This window comes from Trachypithecus francoisi, unplaced genomic scaffold (genome assembly GCF_009764315.1).
Source record: "Trachypithecus francoisi isolate TF-2019V2 unplaced genomic scaffold, Tfra_2.0 Lachesis_group20, whole genome shotgun sequence".
Taxonomy (NCBI): domain Eukaryota; kingdom Metazoa; phylum Chordata; class Mammalia; order Primates; family Cercopithecidae; genus Trachypithecus; species Trachypithecus francoisi.
In genome coordinates, this window is record NW_022681466.1 from 72,148,885 (window position 1) to 72,166,153 (window position 17,269).

The 17,269-nt window shown below is 48.3% G+C and overlaps 1 pseudogene; it reads right to left on the minus strand.

The window, feature by feature from the left end:
• Positions 1-4,240: 4,240 nt before the first annotated feature.
• On the minus strand, positions 4,241-6,585 carry LOC117068038 (annotated as a pseudogene).
• Between the last annotated feature and the right edge of the window lie 10,684 nt (positions 6,586-17,269).

Genomic DNA, 17,269 nt, shown 5'->3' on the forward strand with positions numbered 1-17,269 from the left:
TCTCTCTTCGCAAGTCTGAGACAATCTAGAGAGCAGAAATAATTTCTGCCTTTTCCTCTCAATATCAGCATCCCATTGGCAGACCATCAATGTGTCTCCAAGGAATGAAAACTCCGGTTGCAGAAACAGTTTTAATGACCTAGCTTTCATGACATTACGTTGTATTGTCCATTGATTTTAATGTCCTAAAATTTTAATAACCCTAAGGGGTCATCATTTTAGATGAAACTATACCAGGAGATTCCTCTACGGCTAAGAGCATCCAGCTGCTCCCTGAGGGACTCTAACCCCTACCTCAGGCTGTCCTCGGTGATGAGATGACCCAGGGGCTGATATTCACTATTCCCTCCAATAGACATGGCCACAGTGGGTATCCTGGGACATCCCCAGACAGTTCTAAAATGCCAGGACTAGGAAAAGACAGGAGGGTGGTTGAGGACACAACACCCTGTAAACTTTTCACGGGAGGACCTCAACCTAAAGACATTTTGGTAATATGTACACTTAGGAAAGATGAAAAGAAGAGAGGCACAAAGATTTTTTTTACAGTAGAGTGTCAGATGATTTATTCGCCGCTTTTCTCTCATGTAAAATGCTTGGAAACAGAAAAATATTTTGGCCAAGGTGGCTCATGCCTGTATTCCCAGCACTTTAGGAGGCCGAGGTGGACGATCAATTAAGATCAGGAGTTCAAAACCAACCTAGCCAACATGGCAAAACACTATCTCTACTAAAAATACAAAAATTAGCTGGACGTGGTGGTGGGCGCCTATAAGCCCAGCTACTTGGGAGGCTGAGGCAGGAAAATCTCTTGAACCCAGGAGTCAGAGGTTGCAGTGATCTGAGATTGCGCCATTGCACTCCAGCCTGGGTGACAGGGCGAGACTCCATCTCAAAAAAAAAAGTGTATATATATATATAAAATGTACATTTAAAATTATTACATGTAGATAGTATTTGAAGTAATGGTACTGACTGTAGGTAGAAACAAGAGAAGTTAAGAAAGTTTTTATTTTTATATTTATATATAATTATATAAAATTAATATACATAATTATAATATATAAATATATCCTATAGGCTGGGCACGGTGGCTTACACCTGTAATCCCAGCAATTTGGGAGGCCGAGGTGGGCAGATCACCTGCTGTCAGGAGTTCGAGACTAGCCTGACCAACATGGAGAAACCCCATCTCTACTAAAGATACAAAAATTAGCCAGGCGTGGTGATGCGTGCCTCTAATCCCAGCTACTCAGGAGACTGAGGCAGGAAAATCACTTGAACCCCGGAGGTGGAGGTTGCGGTGAGCCCAAATTGTGTCATTGCACTCCAGCCTGGGCGACAAGGGTTAAACTCTGTCTCAAAATAAATAAATAAATAAATAAAACAAGAAATATATATTTATGTCTAAATATATAATTATAATACATAAATGTGTATATAAATATACATTTATTATAAATTTATTAATATATGAAATATGTTTATTTCTGAAACAGGATCTGGCTCTGTCACCCAGGCTGGAGTGCAGTGGCACTATCATAGCGCATTGGAGCCTTGAACAGATGGCTCAAGCGATCCTCCCACCTCAGCCTCCTGAGTGGCTAGGATTGCACGCACACTCCACCATGCCTAGCTAATTCTAAAATTTTTTGTGGAGACAGGGTCTTCCTTTTTAGCCTATGCTGGTCTTGAACTCCTGGGCTCAAGTGATCTTCCTGCCTCAGGCTTCCAATGTGTTAGACGTGGGCCACTGCATCTGGTCTAATGCATTTTTTAATTTGCGTGTTTATATTATTTAATATTTTTAAGTACTGAATGTGTTGAGAAATCAACTTGGAGAATTCCCGAACAATGGACGGTCAGCTCTCATGTCCTGGTTCATATCGCCCCAGCACACCACGGCTAGAAACCTTTCAGCCACCTTCCACTTATGTCTCCTGGAGCAGGACAATGTCACTTGGCCAATCCCCAAGAGGGACTCCGGAAAGGCAAGAAACTATTCTGTTCTTTATAATGGAACCTGACCAGGGAGAAGGCAGCTGGGAGGATCAGCTGGGCCCTCCAACCAGCAGCGTCCACCATCGACCAACTGCCCTCGAGCTACACCGTGCTGGGCATTTGGGGCACTGTTATGAGCAAGAGTTTCCATTTTTCTTCTCATGGGACCTTCATGCTAGTGGCAAGAGACAATTTTTTTTTTTTTTTTGAGAGAGAGTTTTGTTCTTGTCACTCAGGCTGGAGTTCAATGGTGTAATCTAGGCTCACTGCAACCTCTGCCTCCTGGATTCAAGCAGTTCTCCTGCCTCAGCCTTCCGAGTAGCTGGGATTACAGGTATGCACCTCCACGTCTAGCTAATTTTTGTATTTTTAGTAGAGATGGGGTTTCACCATGTTGGCCAGGCTGGTCTGGAACTCCTGAGCCACTGCACCCAGTCAAGAGGGATATTTTATTTTATTTTATTTTTATTTTATTTTATTTTTTTTTTTGAGGCGGAGTCTCGCTCTGTCGCCCGGACTGGAGTGCAGTGGCCGGATCTCAGCTCACTGCAAGCTCCGTCTCCCAGGTTTACGCCATTCTCCTGCCTCAGCCTCCCGAGTAGCTGGGACTACAGGCGCCCGCCACCTCGCCCGGCTAGTTTTTGTATTTTTAGTAGAGACGGGGTTTCACCGTGTTAGCCAGGATGGTCTCGATCTCCTGACCTCGTGATCCGCCCGTCTCGGCCTCCCAAAGTGCTGGGATTACAGGCTGAGCCACCGCGCCCGGCCAAGAGGGAGATTTTAAATCCATCAGCATAATTGTGATGAATGCCAGAAAGAAGAATGTGTGTGATGGGGAGGGGACCTAAGTTATTGTCTCATATTTTAATACTTTCACAGGCAATAACTAAATACTTAGAAGCTTGAACCAACACACACCTTTAAGCCAATTTTGGCAAGCTAGGAGTTGAGCACATTTTAGCAGGTCCTTTGCTTGGGATCTCACGCTAAGCAGCTGGGCTGCATCCTCATCTGAGGTTCTACCAGGACAGAATCCATTTCCAGGTCCGCTGAGGTTATTGGCAGAATTCATTTCCTCGGACCCGCTTGGCAAGGGCCCAGCTTTTTGCTTCCTTGCCTACTGGGCCCCTCCAAAGGTCTTTTCTCAGCACAGCAGCTCCCTCCTGCAGCTCCTGCAGGTGGAACCTTTCTCTCTAGTGTGCGAAGGTGATGAACTGTGACAGTGATATCCCATTGTTTTTGCCAGGCTCTGTGGTTTAGAAGCCAGTCACCGGTTTTGTTCGTACCCAAGGTCAGGAAGACTATGTAAGGGCATAGGTCATTGGGGGGGTCAGTCACTTTAGGGTGTGGCTGCCACCACTGAATTTGGTGAGACTTTAAGGGTTGGTAGGAGCTGGCCAGGTACAGGGGTGAGGGTGTGTCAGGCAGGGGTTAGGGCATGGAGGAGGATGCAGAGGCCTGCACCCTGGAATGTCCTTTCACTCCTTGAGGTTTTGTTCTCCTGATCCCTTAGTACATCCCAGAACACGGTGGGGCCCTAGCAGGGGAGAGGTAGGGAAGCATGTGTTGTTCATCTGGGGACCTTGTTAGGCAAATCAGATTAGCGGCCAGGCTTTCAGTGGTGGGTGTGAGCGTGGAAGTGATGAGTGTGCAGGTGTATGTGGAAACAGCAATGGGGATGGGGTCAGCCCCAGCCACCATGAGACCTTAACTGTGCATCCACCCATCCCAGCAGCCTCCCTGAGTGAGTGCCTTCAGGGTGCAGTTCCTGTTTTATACATGGAAGTGAATCAGAGTGGGACACTGCCTTGCCTTAGAGAGGTCACACTAATACTTCTCCTCCTCCTCCTCTTCCTCCTTCTTCTTCTGTTTTTTTTTTTTTTTAATTTGTGACAGAGTCTCGCTCTGTTGCCCAGGCTGGAGTTCAGTGGTGTGACCTTGGCTCACTGCAACCTCTGCCTCCCATGTTCAAGCAATTTTCCTGCCTCAGCCTCCTGGGTAGGGTAGCTGGGATGATAGGCATATATTGCCATGCCTGGCTAATTGTCGTATTTTAGTTTCACCATATTGTCCTGGCTCGACCCAGTCTCCTGGGCTCAAGTGATCTACCCGCCTCAGCCTCCCAAAGTGCTGTGACTACAGGCGTAAGCCACCACACCGGGCGAGAGGTCACACTTCATGCCAAGTGGGTGGCAGCCACTCAGACAGCACCCCAGCTAGCGCTGGGAGTGAGGGGTGCTCAGCGTCCTAGGAAGGCAGAGGGCTGCATGAGAGGTCAGGGAGGAAGGACTGGAGGAGGATTTGAGATTTTCACCTCTGCAGTTGGGTGGATGGAGGGGCTGTTTACAGAGAATCACAAGAATATGGATGAGCAAGTTAGGGCACTAATAAAGCACTCTGTTTTGGCCCACGAAAAATTTGAGATGCTTCCCTGTGTCCAGCTGGGGCTTTGGGAAAGGTGAGGGCTGGGCATCTGACTGGGATGGATGTCTCTGGCAGGCAGCAGAGCATGTGGATAGTTTGTGAAGCCCGGAAGGGCATGAGATTTCCTGTTGCAGTGCCCACTGCAAATAGAAGGGCATTTGGCCAGAGCCCAGACATATACAAGTTGGGCAGAGAATGGGGTGGGTCCCCGGTACCCACAGAGGAGCAGCTATGGAGGTCCAGAAAAACCAAGGGTGTGGGGTCACATGATGCAGGAAGCTCAAATAAGACAAGGAAAGAGGTTTTAAAGACTATCAGGGCTGGGGACAGTGGTTCATGCCTGTAATCCCAACACTTTGGGAGGCTGAGACGAGAGGATAGCTTGAGGCCAGGAGTTTGAGATCAGCCTGGGCAATATAGTTAGACCTCATTTCTATAAATAAATGAATACGATTGGTAGTTGGCATTTCAGGCGAGGAACAGAAAACACATGAAAGCTCTGAGGCAGGAAAGGGAAGTGATTAGTTCTCGCTCCTGGTTCCTTTATCAGACCTTAAAGAGATGCAGAGACATTTCAGGTACTCCTTGGTCGAGCTCCTTCAGGGAAGGCCTAAGTTCGCTTCTACTTCCCATCTATTATTATTATTATTTTTTGGAGACAGAGTCTCACTCTGTCGCCCAGTCTGGAGCGCATGCAATGGCACCATCTCAGCTCACTGTAACCTCCTCCTCCCGGGTTCAAACGATTCTCCTGCTTCAGCCTTCCCAGTAGCTGGGACCACAGGTATGCGCAACCACGATCGGCTAAGTTTTTGTATTTTTAGCAGAGATGGGGTTTCATCTTGTTGGCCAGGCTGGTTTCGAACTCCTGGCCTCAAGTGATCCACCTGCCTTGGCCCCACAAAGTGCTGGGATTACAGGCGCCGCCACCGCGCCCGGCCCTACTTCACTCCTAACGCCCACCATACGTGCTTCCAAATGTTTGCTGAATGACAAGGTGAACGAGTGAATGGGACTACGTGACTTCGGGCAGCAGGGAATCCTATTCCTTGGACCTCAGTTTCACTTTTTGGAAAGCAAGCCTGTCTCTCCCTCTCTGGCCTAAAAGCCTGAGTTCTGGGCTTGAGATGAGCCTGTCCTGTAGAGCAGACTCCAGGTGGAGGTTGAGCTGGGTCTTGTAGGAGGCCAGGATCCGGCCAGCACTTGGCTCCGGTCCTCTCGCGAGACCCCGCATGCCCAGTCCCAGCGCCGCGGACCCAACCTCCGTTACCTAAGGCCCCGCCCTCTCTGCAGAGGTCGCTCCCCATTGGCCGGGGGGCGGGTCCTGGGCGCCTGGCTCCGCTGGGGGCGGGGCGGCGGGCGGCGGGCGGGGCCCTCTACACCTGCGTGGTGTGTGTCCCGGCCTCAGCCCTGCGCCAGCTGCAGCTCCTTGATCCGAGCCGGATCCTGAGCGGGGAACACGGGCTGAAGAGGCGGCGGCGGCGGCGGCCCCTCCCAGGGGCTCCCTTGTTGAGGCTGCGGCGTCTCTGTGGGCTGCTCAGCTGCGCTCTAGTCGGCCCAGGCGCCGCGGCGAGGAGCTAGGGCTGGGAGGCGGCGGCCCGAGGTGAGACTGGGCGACGGGCGACGGGGTCTCCGGACCGGGCGGGGGTCTCTGCGCCGGGCTTGGCGGCTCCGAGCTGGGCTCCGCAGGGTCCGGGGTCAGGATCCCGGGTCCGTGCGCCTGGGCTTTGTCTCCGCCTCGGGTGGCACCGGGGGCTTCGCGTCTGCTGCGATACCACGTGGGCCAGCGCGGGGGTCCCGGGCGCCCTGCGGGTGCGGGCCGGTCCCCACTGCTCCCCGGCTCCCCGCGTCTGCCGCGGAGGGGACTCCATGGACCCCGGCGTTGGCTTCTGCCCGGTCCTCCGCGGCCTGGCTGGTCCCCGCGTGCGGCCCAGTGGGTCCTGCATGGACCCACTCATGGAACGGGGTCCGGGTCACGGCGTGTGGAGACTCCAACGCCCTCCCCGCCCTCCCTCGCAGTGAGGCTGCTTCGCCAGACTCACCGAGGGGACTGCGCGGACCCTCAGACGAGGGAGTCCGTGACTCTGGGTGGGGGCTCTTTCCTGGCCCCGCATGATGGCTTCCTGAGTGTTTTGTCACTTATCTAGGTGGCTGCGTGGACCCGCGCGAGTGGGTCCTGGCTGCCCTACTAGTGGGGCTGTGCACAGCCCTGTGACTCGTCTGGGTCGACCCCGCCTGGGACGCGCGTGTTGTGGGGGTCTGTGCGCGGGGTGCGCGGTTGCTGGGGGCGCACTGCCCCCGCCCCGTGATTTATCCTCTCACTTGCTGGGCGGGAGAAAGCGAAAGGCGCGGGCCCGGAGCTGTCGCGCAGCGGCCTCACCGACCTCTGCCCAGGCCGGCGGTCCCGGGGGGTGAGGCGTTGTCACCGCGCGTCTCACCCCCGCACTTCCTGCTCTGGCCTTCGGCTGGGCTCTGATTGGTGGGTGCAGGGCCCTTCTGCCTGGCTCTTCTTGATTTCTTCTGTTAGTAATGGGAAGAAAAAAAAATCTGGAAAGCCAGATTGAACTTTGTAGCTCTCAGCGCCTGGAGAGTGAAGAAACTCTCCAAGAATTTGGCGGGCTGAAAATGCGTTTCAAGGAGGAGCATCCACACCCACGGAATGAGGCCAAGGCAGTTACAGTTAGAGGTCAGATTTATGAGGGGGGAGCCAGGGTGAGGTCCATAGGTGGGGAGACTCCGACCTCAGCTTGATGGGGAGACCTGATGCTGCCCCTCAGACGCGTATTTCTCAGCCACCAGAGAAAGTGGAATCACTCCTTAGTGAATGCTTCCATCAAACTTTTGAAAAACCTGTAATGTCCCAGGAAGCATAATCGAACTGGACAGTTTTCCCCTTTTAAGAGTGTTAAACTCCTGGAGACAAACAGCAGAAGGCTCAAGGAGTCCAAATACTCAACCTGAAGTTCTTTCTGAACAACAGATGGTGTATAAGTAACAGGCATACGAGACAAAACTGAACTAATCACTGCAGCTGTGGCTCCTAGCCCTGTAGCATGTCATGCAGGCCCTTTTGCCTTCTCTGCCTTCCGCTGTCCCAGACCCCAAGGCTACAGCGCACCTCCAGACATCAGCTCCTGCTGACTCATTGCTGTGAACTCTGTATTGGTGGCTCCCTTCTCTCTGAAGTTTTGCTTGTTCTCCTGAAGTCCTGGTCTTTAAGAGCTTATGATCTGCAGGGATAGATTGGCTTTGGGCAGTACATAGTTAACTGCAGCACAGCTTGAAAAATGCTCTGATAGAGGTGGGCAGGCAGTTTGTACCTGCGGGTAAGTGCGAGGTCCTTTTTCAATACCATGAATCCAAGTATTCATGCTATTTAAAATCTGCAATTCTTTGACTCTCCAGAGGGCTTTAGATTAATTTTTTTTCTATTACTTCCTAGTGTTTGTTGCATAGTTCAGAGTACTTGATTACAACTTACCAGGTCGGCTGGGTGCGGTGGCTCACGCCTGTAATCCGAGGACTTTGGGAGGTCTAGGCAGGCGGATCACTTGAGGTCAGGAGTTCGAGACCAACCTGGCCAACATGGTGAAACCCTGTCTCTACTAAAAATAGAAAAATTAGTTGGGCGTGGTGGTGGGCACCTGTAATCGCAGCTACTCAGGAGACTGAGGCAGGAGAATAGCTTGAACCCAGGAGGCGGAGGTTGCAGTGAGTGAAATGGCTCCACTGCACTCCAGCCTGGGCCATAGAGTGGGACTTCCTCTCAAAACAAAAACAGAAACAATGTACTGGGTCTACCTCCGGCTCTGGAATTTTCCTGGAAGGTCTTCTCTTCTGGGCTTCATTTTTCTCACCTTTCAGGATCGTAAACGGCATAATTTCCAAGAATTGTTGCCCTACACCTTTAATTCTTTCAAGCAAATATAGCAGAGAAAAATTCTCTTCCCCACAATGGTGTAAGGAAGTCTCTCACAGAAGGGGACACTTGGGTATGGAGAAGACACATGGTATATATATATATATTTTTTTTTTTTTTTTTTGGAGTCGGAGTTTTGCTCTGTTGCCCAGGCTGGAGCGCAGTGGCAGGATCTCCCCTCACTGCAAGCTCCACCTCCTGGGTTCACTCCATTCTCCTACCTCAGCCTTCCAAGCAGCTGGGACTATAGGTGCCTGCCACCACGCCTGGCTAATTTTTTGTATTTTTAGTAGAAGCAGGATTTCACTGTGCTAGCCGGGATGGTCTCCATCTCCTGACTTCATGATCTGCCCGCCTCTGCCTTCCAGAGTGCTGGGGATTACAGGTGTGAGCCACTGTGCCTGGCCGACAGAGGCTATATTTTTGAGCTCTACATTTCAGAGTTCTTTTCTCTAGCCCTGGCCTGAGTCCCAAACAGGGAACTTAATTCACTCTATCACTGAAGTATACTCTTGCTTTGATGCCATTGCTATGTTGTCCTAGAGATTTGCTGTGGCTGCCAGGAGTGTTTCATAGTTAAGAACTGATGCAACCTCTCTTTTGTCAGTTTATGAGTCTATAAACCATCTTGTTTCCTTTAGTATTATCTCCCTGGAACTGGAAGGTCAGAGATGAAGTTTTCTTAGATTCTAAGTCTCAGTCTTTGGTATCTACCTTTGTCTGTCTCCCATGTCACCTGCTGTTTTTTTTTTCCCACCTGTTTTTCATTTTAATGTTTTTATTAGATAGGTGTCTATTATTGCAGGCTACCTCAACACATTTTTGGATGTTGACAGGATATAAGTGTGAATAATATGTAAAAGATGACGTACTCTAGTTCTTTTGAGCAGAGGATTTGGTTTCGATAAGTGGCCCTAATAAAGCTTTTGTTAAGTCCAAGTACTTTGTGAACTTCAGTTCCCTCACCTGTAAAATGGAGTTAGTTCTTAGTGATACCTGTTCTGCCTAACTCAGGAGATTGTTTTGAGGATGAAATGAAATCATGAATGTAATGGAATTTTGTAAATTTTAAATGAAATATTGTATTACCTACGATTTTTTTTAATGCCGTATTAAGAATGGAATGAATCTGGGTTTTCCTTTGAAATCTCAAATGTTTAATGTACAGAGAAGTTTTAATGTGTCTGTTGGGGAGCTTCATTAGGATTGTTTTCTATCTTTAATTGGCCAGTATTGTTTTATATTTTAGCATTTTTGGGGAGCATCAAAATTTGTGTTTCAGTTATCATTAATTTTTTTACAAAGTTATTGAATGTGCCTGATTTAGTCTTTAACAATCTCCTCAATTATTTACATTCCCATGTAAAAAATGAAGTAATGAGCGTCCATGTAAATAACATTCCCATGCTTAGTGAAGCATAATTTCTTGACATTGCAGTTTCTAAGTGCCCTGTCTTGAGGTTGGGAAAGCTAAAGGACAGTTAAAGGGCAGTCAGAGGTCAAGGTCAGCAAAGCATCACCTTTGGCATTTGAAATCCAGCAGCAGGTATCACAGTGAACCCCATTCCAGCATCCAGGAAGTTTCTCTGCCCTGCCTCTCCTCCAGCCACCTCAGAATCTGTGTCTGCAGTGTTGGTCCTGCTTTCCTGTCTCTCCTCTGCCTTTTCTTTCTCTTCACCAACTTCTACCGAGTGCCTCTGATGTCCCAGACAGTGGCAGTGGGAGTACAAAGGCTAATAAACCTGGCCCTGGTCCTCAGATTTATTTTTCTGTGCAGATATTAAGTTATACTGTCATATATAGTGTTGACAAACATTGATACAGATTTCCTGTGAAGTGCAGAAGCACCGTCGTAGAAGCAGAGATGCAGAGGCAGCCCTGGTGACTCACACATGGAGAGCTGTAGTTCTTGGTCTAGTGGGATAAACTGACCTGGACATCATTTCAGTGCAGCGGAGTGAGTGCTGGGATGGGCTCCCTCGGGGCATCTGGGGCTGGGTTTGTCTGGTGTTTAGTCTCCTGCCTGGTCCTTAGAGTTTATCAGTAAGATGAGCATTGGGAGGTTTCTAAGTGAAAGGAAAGGCAATCACTTACCTGAAACCTGAAATTTGTAGGTGTTCTGGGCCATTTGTAATTCACTGAATCCGTTTTGTCACAGCAAGTCTATCATCTCTTTTGGATGGAGTGTGGCCAGCCCTGCCTTGCGATGTAAGGAAATCGGGAAACGCTTGTCAGGTGACAACACCATGCCAGACACTCTTCTAGGGGTTTCCACGTGAATCACTGTATTCATTTCTGTTGATGCTTTACCACATTTCCACATATTTCGTGGCTTAAAACAATTGAAATTGTATCATCCACAGTTCTGTAGGGCAGAAGTCTGATGTGGGTGTCACTGGGCAAAAATCACCTTGTGGTCTGGGCTGCATTCCTCATTGGAGAATTGTTTCCAAGCGCTTTTGGCCAAATCTAGTTCCTTGTGGTTGCAGGACTGAGGTGTCTGTTCCCTTGCTGGCCATCTCTTGGGGGCTGCCCTCAACTCCTGAGGCCTCTATCTGGTCTTTGCATGTGGTCCCATCAGCTCAGGACTAGCTGGGCCAGGGACCTGGTCAGGCTCTCCAGTTCCCCTGTGTGCATTTCTCTTCCTTCACTCGGAGGAAGTTCTATGCCCTATTTTAAAATATTTTATTGGGATGGAGTCTTTGCACTGTTGGCCATGCTGGAGTGCAGTGGCGTGATCTCAGCTCACTGCAACCTCTACCTCCCGGGTTCAAGTGATTCTCCTGCTTCAGCCTCCTGAGTAGCTGAGACTACAGGTGCCCGCCACGATACCCGACTAATTTTTGTATTTCTAGTAGAGATGGGGTTTCACCATTTTAACCAGGGTAGTCCCCATCTCTTGATCTCGTGATCCGCCTGCCTTAGCCTCTCAAAGTGCGGAGATTACAGGCGTGAGCCACCTCGCCTGGACAGTTCTATGCTCTTAGAGGCTCATGGGATTAGATTGCACCTCCCTGGATAGCCCAGGATCCTTCTCCTAAGGCCTGTGGCAAAGCCCTTTTGCTGCGTGACATAGTCACAGGTCTCGGGGGTTGGAATCTCCCACCACAGTTACCGATCCACTTACTACAGCAGCCTGGGAGGTGCTTTCCATTGCCTCTGGTTAACAGATACCTTTTTTTTTTTTTTTTCAAATTGGCAGGAACATGAATGTTCTTCTTTTTTTTTTTTTTTTTTTTTGAGATGGAGTCTCATTCTGTTGCCCGGGCTGGAGTGCAGTGGTGCGATCTTGGCTCACCACAACTTCCACTTCCCGGGTTCAAGCAGTTCTCCTGCCTCAGCCTTCTGAGTAGCTGGGACTACAGGCACGTGCCACCAAGCCCGGCTAATTTTTGTATTTTTAGTGCAGACAGGGTTTCAGTATGTTGACCAGACTGGTCACAAACTCCTGACCTCGTGATCTACCCACCTTGGCCTCCCAAAGTGATAGGATTACAGGCATGAGCCACCGCACCCAACCATGAAGATCCTTGTTAAACGAAAAAACCGTTCCTCTGACTTGATGTGAGGCTGTTGGTGAGATTGATAGCAGTGGAGACAGGTCCGTCAGAAATGGAGCTAAACTTTGTGTTTTGGAGTATTTTGATGGCCTGCCCTGATGATGTAAGTTTTGTTAAGAAGTCATTAGAGTAATTCCTCCACTGGAAGAAACACCCATATGGGGAATTTGGGACCTTGCCTTTTCAAGTTTTACACAAAGGACTCTCCATGGGTGAAAAGGACATGATTCCAGGTCCATTTCTAGAATGGAAACAGCTGCATCAACCCAACAGCGATTCACATTCCTGAGTTTGAGAGAATCCGATTGTTTCAAGGCTGAAGCCAAAAGCCCAATAAACAATGTTTGTACCTTTTTTCATAGTTAGGAATTAGGTGCATCCTGTGGTCAAGAAAATAACTGATGGTGGTCACCAAGTAGTTTAAAACCAAGCAGGACCTCATTTTATCATGTGGGTGTTTTTGATTTTTTAAATGAAGTTTTTATTTTCCTGTGCAATAAATGACAAGCTCTGACTTGAAATACACTTCCTTTAATAAACCAGAATCTAGGGCCAGGCACGGTCGCTCACACCTGTAATCCCAGACTTTGGGAGGCCGAGGAGGGCAGATCATGAGGTCAGGAGATTGAGACCAACCTGGCTATAGTGAAACCCTGCCTCTACTGAAAATACAAAAATCATCCGGGCATGGTGGCAGGCGCCTGTAGTCCCAGCTACTCGGGAGGCTGAGGTAGGAGCATGGCGTGAACCCGGGAGGCAGAGGTTGCAGTGAGCCGAGATCACACCACTGCACTGCAGCCTGGACGACAAAGCGAGACTCTGTCTTCAAAAAAAAAAAAAGAAAAAAGAAATCAGAATCTATAATCCTAAGGTTCTTAACCCAGCTTTCAGAAATTTATGACGTCCCCAAAATCCTGTGCAACAATTTTGTGTATTTGCATCCATGTGTTTATGGGGAGACGATTTATAGCTCTCCATACATTTTCAAAGTGGTTGGATTCCAAAAAATTTTAGAGTACGCCACTTGGACCTACAGGTGTGGTGGCTCACACCTGTAATCCCAGCACTTAGGGAGGCTGAGGCAATAGGATCCACTGAGGTCAGGAGTTTAAGATCAGCAACATAGCGAGACCTCCAACTGTACCAAAGAAAAGAAAAAAATGCTGGACGTGGCGGTGCACACCTGTGGTTCTAGCTACTCAGGAGGTTGATCACCTGATCCCAATAATTTGAGGCTGTAGTAAGTTAGAATTGTACCACAGCACTCCAGCCTGGGCAACAGATTAAGGCCCTCTCTCAAACAAAAACAAAAAACCATATCACTTAATATACTATTGTTGTTGGTCAAGTATCAGATTTTGATTAAAAATTAAATACTCTTGTTTTTTTTTTTTTTTTTTTTTTTTGAGACCGAGTCTCATTCTGTCACCCAGGCTGGAGTGCAGTGGTGTGGTATCCGCTCACTGGAAGCTCTGCCTCCTGGGTTCACACCATTCTCCTGCCTCAGTCTCCTAAGTAGCTGGGACTACAGGTGCCCGCCACCACGCCTGGCTAATATTTTGTATTTTTAGTAGAGATGGGGTTTCATCGTGTTAGCCAGGATGGTCTTGATCTCCTGACCTTGTGATCTGCCCACGTTGGCTTCCCAAAGTGCTGGGATTACAGGTAAATACTCATTTTTAGCAAAGTGGTACAGGCATACAGGTCTAAGAGTCAGAAATTAACAAGTCTTAGGACAATACCCAGCAATTCCCTACCTTACCCTTCTCTACTCTGATCCCTGCTCCTTGGAGGTTACTGTGTTTATGTTTTAGCTTGTTCTTCTAGATTGCGTGAAAGACAGGGAGATGTCCTACTGTGGAAGACAAGGATTCAGGTTGCTTACCCTTCCCGCTCCTCCTGTTGCCCACGTTTTTCTCCCCCATCCTCTCAGTATAATTATTGTGATAGTGAGGCCAGGCATGGTGGCTCGTGACTTATCTCAGATTTTTGGGAGGCTGAGGCGGGCAGATCACTTGAAGCCAGGAGTTGAAGGCCAGCCTGGTCAACACAGTGAAACCCTGTCTCTACTGAAAAATGCCAAAATTAGTCAGTTGTAGTGTCGCACACCTGTACTCCCAGCTACTCAGGAGGGTGAGGCACAGGAATTGCTTGAACCTGGGAGGTGGAGGTTGCAGTGAGCTGAGATCGCACCATGAGCTGAGACCGCACCACTGCACTCCAAACTGGGCAACAGAGATAGACTCTGTCTCAAAAAAAAATGATCATGATAGTGGGATACACAGTACAATAGTGTATCTATTTAGTATTCTTCCTGGTTTTTGGGCCGGAGCTTGTAAAATCATTGTAGCTTCCTGAGCGATAGGAACATCATTGGTTGTCATATTTGGTCTTAGGTTTCAATACCTGAGATAAGATCTTCTAAGACTTTTGGAATCTCTGGGGTGATAGGAGTGTCTTTGTATGATAATGAGATGACAGGTGGCTTTGGGCCCCTGGACAGGTTCAGGATCAGGGCTGGTTGCCAGAAAGATGAGTCATGATTAAAGAGTTGGATGGATCAGCCTCACCCCTACCTGTGGGAGGGGAGACGAGACAGGCTGGAGATTGAGCTAGTCACGGGTGGCCAATGACTTAATCATGTCTGTTACAAAAACTCCATAAATCCCTGTAAATATTGGGTTTGGAGAGCTTCTGGTTTGGTGAACTCATTTGCTGCTGGGGAAGAGGCACTTCCAGGGATGGCATGGGAGCCCCGACCTCTCTGCCCCATGGTGTGCTCTGTGCGTCTCTTGCATTTGGCTGTTCCTGTGTTCTCTTCTTTGTAATAAACCGGTAAGAGTAAGTGCCAAGCACTTTGCGTCTGTCACCTCAGGTGTTGTGGACAGTTGACCGGTTGAAGAATGCATTGCTATTATGTGAGGAACATTGGCCTTTGAAAAAGCAGAACTAGATCCACGTTCTTGCCTGGTAACTGTAACTATCATCTAGTTTGTAAAGGGGAATGCAGTTCACTGAAAACTTCTTATGACAGTGGGGAAAGGATTGGGGTGTCTGCATTGGTTTGTGTCATATAGGTCATATGAAAGAGCATTTAGGCTGGAGAGAAACTTTTCATCTCTCTAACTCTACTTTCACAGGACAATTCCATCATGATTTGAAGATTTTTGAGTCAAAACTACGTTGTTCTGCTATATGTTTTGGGGCAAATTTATACATACAATTTGCTTAAATATTTCAGAGAATACAAGAATATATGTGTGGGGTAAAAATCTGAAATTTGCATTCCCCCTTCTGTAGAAGTAACCATTGTGAATAGTTAAGTCTGTATTCCAGCTATTTTGTATATTATAAATACACTGTGAATATATGAGTGTATATATACATATATGTTTTATTTTTAGAGATGGAATATTGCTGTGTTGCCCTTGCTAGTCTCAAGCTCCTGGGCTCAAGTGACCCTCTCGCCTCAGCCTCCCAAAGTTTTGGAATTACAGGTGTGAGCCACCGTGCCTGGCCTGCATGCGTATATTTACTAATTGCGAAGTTACTCTGTTCAATACGTTTCTGTTGAACTCCCCCATGTGCCAAGCATTGTTCTAAAGACCTTTTACGCACTAATTCACTTAATTTTTAGAGCAGCTCTATTATTGTGGCCCTTTTACAGTGAGGAAACTGAACCACAGAGAGGCTGGGGACGTTGTCTAACATCACACAGCCAGTGCTGTTGGAATTGAGGTTTGAACCCAGACAGCTGGCTTCAGATCTCTTAGCTGTTATCATAGATGACACACCCAAACCTTAGGGCCACCTCCCAAGCCTTGCCTGAGCTCTGCCTGAGCTCTGTGAGAGCCATGTATGTGAGGTTTCTTTCCTTTTTAAGGACACAAGTCTTGGAATTGTCCCAGACCCTGGTGGGACCTCTTGAGGACCAAAACAGGGATTCTTCAAGCCTGCCCCAAGGCCAGATCTCTGATTTAGCTACTTGGAAGGTAGACGTGGAAGACAGTAATTTTGCCAGAACAAAAAGTCAGGATGGCTGGGCTGACTCGGCCAGATGCGTGGCTCATGCCTGTAATCCCAGCACTTTGGGAGGCCAAGGCAGGTGGATCACCTGAGGTCGGGAGTTCGAGAGCAGCCTGGCCAACAAGTTGAAACTCTGTCTCTACTAAAAATATAAAAATTAGCTGGGCATGGTGGTGGGTGCCTGTAATCTCAGGTACTTGGGAGGCTGAGGCAGGAGAATTGTTTGAACCCGGGAGGCAGAGGTGGCAGTGAGCTAAGATTGCACCACTGAACTCCCACTTAGGTGACAGAGTGAGACTCCGTCTCAAAAAAAAAAAAAAAAGAGGGAAAGGGAATAGCTGGGCTGACTCATCCTAGGGAAGAGGCCCTATAGCAGCCGTAGGTCCTTGGGCACTTGGGTGGAAAAAAGGAAGGAAAAGATTCACCCATGTTGGTGATCTGGACTGCAGAAACCACATTAAACAGTCCACGTCCTGGAGCCTGGCCACCCCATTTGCTTCTCTTCTCCTTGGGTAGAGGGTGTGGGGAGCTTTCTACCCTGAAGGCTGAGCAGTGCAGCTTTTAACCAGGGTAGGCATTTGTCTGTCCCTGGGAATGCAGACAGCATTCTCATAATCAGCCCAAATACTCCTGAACAGCTTTTCATAGGGTGGGGCGGGGCAGAGGGTCATTTTGTCTCATAGGTCCCTTTTCCACTTTCACTGCTGATAACCGTGTTACAGATTAAAGTTTTGTTTTTGATACTGAAGAGGGCTTAAGAGAGTGAGCTATTATAGCACATCTAAGTCTGCTAAAATAGAACCACGGGGTAGTGTAGGAAAATCTCTTCTAAATTATGGATCATATATGGTGAACGTTAGAAGCCATGTGTACCTAAGTTGAAAAATCAAAACGTGTCTTGTATTTGGGTGACCCCGGTAAGTCTGGATCCCACTGCACCTTGTGTGAACACAGGATGCTGAGGTGTAGGGATCAACAGGCTTTTTCTGGATGTCTTCGCTTCTCCTTTGGGGTAAAGTGGGGCGGCAGTAGGAGCGCACAGCTGTTGGGCCCCTAATATTTGTCAGCTGGTTTACATGTGGGATTCCATTTAATGCAATCTTGGAGGTAAAATTATTTTATTGAAGATGAAGATAGAGGCTTAGAGAAGTTAAGGAAATTGTTCAAGGTCACGTCATTTGTTGTTGCTGTTTTTTTGTTTTTTTTTTTCCCGAGACAGAGTTTTGCTCTTCTTGCCCAGGCTGCAGTGCAATGGCGCGATCTCGGCTCACCACAACCTCTGCTTCCCAGGTTCAAGTGATTCTCCTGCCTCAGCCTCCCGAGTAGCTGGGATGACAGG